Raw genomic sequence first — 6,050 nt, 5'->3', positions numbered from 1 at the left:
TCGCAGGATCCAGCAACCAGCATCGGTCTCGACGCGGAGGCGAGCGTTGTGCTGCTTCAGCTGCCGCATCTCCACACGGTGCCGTATCTCCTCGGGGATCCCGACCCTGGAGGTGTCCCGAGGGATCTCCACGGCGGTTGTAGGAGGCGGCACCGGCTTCGATGACGGCAGCGAAGCCGGGCTGGGACGAGGGGAGACCCGATGGATGGGCCTGTGGCTCGATGGTGCCGGTAGCGTTGGCCTCTTCGGCCTGTTCGGCGGTGGCGGCATCATTACAAAGTCCTCAAACGACCCAGAAGGGGTCGGAGGCAGCATGGCGACCAGTTCGGCCTCTATTTCCCGGAGGGGAGATAGCCTCGCCGGCACTGGAGCTGTCATCTCGGCCAAGATGGCGTCGATGTCCAGCTCCAGGACGTCGGGGTCGGCCGACCTGGTCGCTGGTCTACTCGCGGACGGTGCGGGGGCGGACGCTGGCACATTGGCCGGCGGGCCCGGAGGCGCGTGGGCGCGCGGGAGCGCGAGGGCGCTCGGGAGCGCGAGGGCGCGCGGGAGGCGCGGGTGGCGCGGCGGACGCGCGTAGGGGGCGCTTGGGCGCTGAAGCGGGTGGAGGCGCGGGGGCCTTCCGCTTGGCGGCCAAGCGAGCCACTATTGTGGCGCGGCTGACCGGAGGACCGACCGGAGCGGTTAGATCCGGTAGCCGGTTCTGCGGGGGGTGTCGGGGGACGGGAATCACCCGTCTCTCGACGCCTAACGTGGGTTGCTGCGGGGGAGTCGGAGGGAACATCTCGCGAACGCGACGAGCTTGCCGGTGCTGGTCCATGATCGACCAGGGTATGCTTTTTTGGGCATCGGCTCCGGCCTTATATAGCCCATTGACGCGATAGGGGAAAGATGTACTTCCCCTTCCACCTGCATTTCCGGACAGGGTTTTAACTCCTTTATATGATGGTCACCTATAGTCCGACCATCTATACTGCGGAGCCTAAAAATGACAGGTGATGGTGCTGCCACTATCGTGTATGGGCCGGAGTATCGAGGGGCCAGTTTACTTGCGTAGTTTTTGGACGCGTCCGATAGGTGGTGCTCGCGTTTCATTACTTTGTCGCCCGGCTTGGGGCGCCACTTTCGGCGACGGAGATTATAATGCCGTTCCTGCGCATGCGTGGCTTCTCGCTGCCGTTTGTGGGCCTCTTCCCTCGACGTTCCTAAACGCATCAATTTTTGTTCATGGGCCTGAACGTCCTCCCCGGTGGTTTCTCGGTCGGTAATGTCGGTGTGTTCGGTATGAAGCGCTCCGGGTGCGTTCAATGATCTCCCAAAATTTAGGAAAGCTGGACTAAAGCCAGTACTGGCTTGTTTAGCCGTATTTAGAGCAAATATGAGCTCGGACAGCTTTTCATCCCATTTTTGGTGATCTTTACCGACATATTGACAGATCATTGTTTTGATCGTCCGGTTTGCCCTTTCTACGGGATTGCACTGCGGGGAATATGGCGGCGTCCGTCTGTGCTGAATCCCGAGTTTTTGAAGACCTACGCTGAATTCATGGCTAATGAATTGTCGGCCATTGTCGGTCGTAAGGACTTTAGGGCACCCAAAGCGGAAAATTACCAGCTCTTGGAGGGCTTTTAGGCAATTTTTAGCGGTAGCGGTTCGGAGGGGTTTAACTTCTACCCAGCGAGTGAAACGGTCCTGAATAACCAACAGGGTATTATTACCTGTTTTTGACCTAGGTAGTGGCCCGACCAAATCCATGGAGACCGAAACCCACGGTTCGGTGCTGTGTTTTGTGAACATTTTTCCGGCTACTCCTCGTTGGTCAATTTTATGTTGCTGGCAAGAGGTACATTTCTGTACATGTCTTTTTCCTTCTCGCAACATTCCGGGCCAGAAATATTGTTCGGCTAAGCGAGCCTGGGTACGGGCAACCCCTTGATGTCCGGCCGTTGGTTGGTCGTGACACTCTTCTAATACTCGCGGGCGGAGTTCGGTCGGAACGCATTGACACCAGCCATGCTGAGGATGGTGGTGGTACAATACGTTTTTGTCCACTAGATAATTGGACAATTTCTCGGGTTCTTTGGACAAATTTTTGATTATCCGGCTGTACCAGGGACAAGTGACCCCTTCTAACTGGTATATCTCAGGATCCAAGTTAGTTTTAACGGGTGCTCGGGATAAGGCGTCTGGTACGTGGTTGGAAGCGCCTTTTCGGTATTTTACTTCAAAGTCGTATTGTTGGAGAGCCACGGACCATCTGGCTAGTCGGCCATTGGGTGCGGAGAGATTGCGAAGCCATTTTAACGAAAAATGATCGGTGATTACCGTGAAGTGATATCCTTCCAGGTAAGGTCGCATCTTCTCAATTCCCCAAATGACGGCTAGACATTCCTTTTCGGTGGCGGAGTAGTTAATTTCGGCTCCTCTTAGCGTTCGACTTGCGTAAGCAACCACGTGTTCTTCGCCTTCTGAATCCTGAGTGAGGACTGCTCCTGATCCAACGTCACTGGCGTCCGTTTGTAGTGTAAACTCCTTTAAGAAATCTGGACAAGTCAGGATGGGGGCCTTGGTTAACTGTTGTTTAAGTTGCTGGAAGGCGTTTTCTTGTTCGGATTCCCAATTCCAGGGTTGCTTCTTCTTAAGGAGTTTATTCAGCGGTTCGGACGTGGTGGCGACGTTTGGTAGGAAACGGCGGTACCATGACACCATACCGAGGAATCTTCGGAGTTCGTGTAGATTGGTCGGTGTGTCTATGGCTGTGATTGCTTCTACCTTGTCCGGGTCGGTGTGTAGTCCATTCTGGTCAATTATATGGCCCAGATATCTGAGGCTTGTTTGTCCAAATTTACATTTTTCTGGATTTATTTGGAGATTTGCCTCTTTTAGCCGGCGTAATACTTCTTTTAAGGCTTGAAAGTGTTCCTCGAACGTACTCCCGAGCACGATTATGTCATCGAGGTACGCGAAGGCATAAGGTTCCATAGCTGGACCTATTACTCTGTCCAAAACCCTTTGGAAGGTAGCCGGTGCGGAATGTAGGCCAAAAGGCATTACCTTGAATTGGTAATGGCCTCTGCCTGGTATAGCGAAAGCCGTAATCGGTCGACTTTCCGGATCTAGGGGAATTTGCCAGTATCCGTTTTTCAAGTCAATCGTTGAAAGATATCTGGCCCCCTTAAGTTTGTCCAAAATATTTTGGACCGGCGGTAACGGGTATGCATCCCGTTCGGTAACAGTATTGACTTGTCGGAAGTCAATACAGAAGCGGTATTTTCCGTCTTTTTTTCTGGCTAGAACGATCCCTGAATTCCATGGACTGTCGGAAGGCTCTATTACGTCCTCAGCTAACATTTTGTCCAGTTCCTGGTCAATGATACCCTGTAGTTTAGGATTGTAGGTCCGATAGCGTTGACGGATGGGTTCTTGTCCAGTTTTTACCCGGATGCAATGTTGAGTCCAAGTGGTGTGCTTCCTGGAAGGTTCGGTAGTCCGGAGCTCTTCTTGTACCATTTTGTCCAGTTTTTCTTTCTCGGCGGGAGAACATTTGTGCAGGCCTCGACTCGCCTCGGAGGCGATAAGGCATGCTTTTACTGGAACAGAGGTATTCCATTGGAATCCGATACGGTTCAGAAAGTCTAGTCCTAACAAGACGTCTACTGGTAAGGTCGGTAAGATGCGGAAGATGTGATTTTACTTCACTTTTCCTATCCGGATCTTTAAGCGGGCGGTTTTCGTAACCGGAATTTTCTCGCCATTAGCCAATCGCGTTGCTTCCTGCAAGGGATTGGTTAATGGTGTGCACTCTTGGAATACTTTTGTTCCAATATAGGAGTGTGTAGCTCCTGTATCAATCAGGGCTCGGTAATTCCGGTTATTAATATGGAGTAAGATATGAGGACGCGGGTCTCTCAATCTTCGGTAGGGGGCCGGGAGGCTCCGGTTCCCTCTCGGCCCGCAACGGGGTTTCCCGGACACGGACATTCACGGGAGTATACTCCTTCTTTTCCGCAACGGGAACAGAACAACTTCCGAGGTCGTTTGCAATTCTTGCGGTTATGTCCTCGTTGTCCGCAATTCCAACAACAGTCTTTAGGGTTATAAGCAGGGCTAGCGGTGGCCACTGCTTTTTCGGATCGAGGTTTCCTAGATTCGGATTTGCTGGAGAATGCCTTGTTCAAATCTAGGTTAATCTCGAATTCTTGTCCAAGCTCGATTAGGTCGGCTAAGGTGTGTACCTCCCTTCGCTTGATATAGTTCCTATAAGCCGGTTGGAGGTTGTTATAGTAACGATCCAATTGCGAGGCTTTGGACATTTCTCCATGGCGGCGCATAAGAGTTCCTAATCCCGTGATGTAATCTAGGATTCTTTCCTGCGGTTTCTGTAATCGCTGGTGGATACTTTCCTCCATGGCGACAAGAAATCGTGCCGGTAAGTATTGCCTGCGGAAGAGAGTGTTAAACTCTTTCCACGTGTTTATTTCCTCTTTTACTAAACGATACCATAAAAGAGGTTGTCCTGCCAAAAGGACCGGTACACAGGCAAGCAACTCGGCTTCCGAAATCTGGTAACTTTCCTGCAATTCCTCGATTCTTTCTAGGAAACTTAGGGGATCTTTCCCTTCAAAACGAATACCAGACTTACGTGCCCACTCTAGCGCTTGGCGCGGGTTAAAATCGGGCTCTTCGTCCATGGTGCTAGCTGCCGAAGTATTCGGTTCAATATTCGCCAAGTGATATTCCACTAGTCGGGCGCGTAGTTCGTCTCGGTTTCCCTCGGTGGACAATTGCAGTGAAGCAAGTTTCTTTGCTAAATCCGCCTTGCTGAGCTTATAAATGAAGCCGGTCGATGTTTTCGGTCGGGGCATTAAACCGTCCTTTTGATCGCTCTCGGTCCCTGTTCGGGCGCCAATTTGTAACGTGTTTTGCTGACGAGTTTAGTCGTCGCAAAACCGTTCGGTTCGCTTGACCGAGAAGGATCAAAATAAATTTGGACGAGTTTAATGTAGATAATAAAAAGTGTTTATTCAGGATAAATAAAAGACATATAGTATTTACAATGTTTTTGTACACAATAACCTTAACCTATTGTGTTTATGTTGTTCATGTACTGCCGCTGCAGGTGTGTACGCAAATGTGTCGGTCGCTATCTCGCAGGTACAATGATCGCCCGCTGGCGGCGCTGCGCTCGGTAGCCACACGGAAGGGCTCGGGTAGGCGGCGCGACGGTCGGTAGCCTCACGGGAGGGCCCGGGGAGCCAATATGGCGGTAGCCAATATGGCGGTCAACGGGGGAGCTGCAAAGTAAGAACGTTAGCGGCTGAAAGAAAATGGCCGTTGGTCCGGAGAACTCCTGGACACGGCCGTTAGCATGGCATAGGCGGCGGGATCGGTGTGGATGACGCGGAGAACTCCTGCGCCAGGAAGTGCTCGGAGAACTCCTGAGCCAAGGATGGGTGTACGCGGAGAACTCCTGCGTAGGATAGGTGGAATATACCCGGAGAGCTCCTGGGTACGGAATGCTCAACTGGGTCGGAGCTCGGTCTTATATACCCAGTTGAGCCGCCGAAAACGGAATCGGCGCTGCGGAGCGGCCGTTCTGGGTAGTTAGGGAGGGGCATGACGAGGACTCTATACTTTGCGCACGCTACAGTATAGGCCGCGGTATCGGCACGTACGCCACAGCTCTCCCCACCACGCGGTATCGTGCATGGGGCAGCGACAAAGCAAGCGTCTCGTCACAAACTATAAAAGGAAAAGCTTTATTTAAAAAAACAAATCCTTTTGAAGACTCTAAGTACTTGGCTGATATAATAATTGATAATTTGTTTAATAAAAGAGGGAAGCTGAAGTATGAAAAAAATAGCTTAAACGATTTCTATAAAACGTTTAAATACTCTCACTTACATTCTATACAATTGTTTTAGAATAATTAAGGAAGAATTTATATTTTGGACTCATGAGATACAAGCGTTATGGCCTAATGAAGATAAAAAAAATGGTATAACCCATCAGTAAAAGGAAAACCTGCTTCGCGCGCGCGCGCGCTGGCA

This window comes from Prorops nasuta, unplaced genomic scaffold (assembly GCF_024137725.1).
Source record: "Prorops nasuta isolate Cenicafe-Biocafe unplaced genomic scaffold, Cenicafe_Pnas_1.2 PNAS00009, whole genome shotgun sequence".
NCBI lineage: Eukaryota > Metazoa > Arthropoda > Insecta > Hymenoptera > Bethylidae > Prorops > Prorops nasuta.
This window is presented reverse-complemented; position numbering follows the sequence as displayed.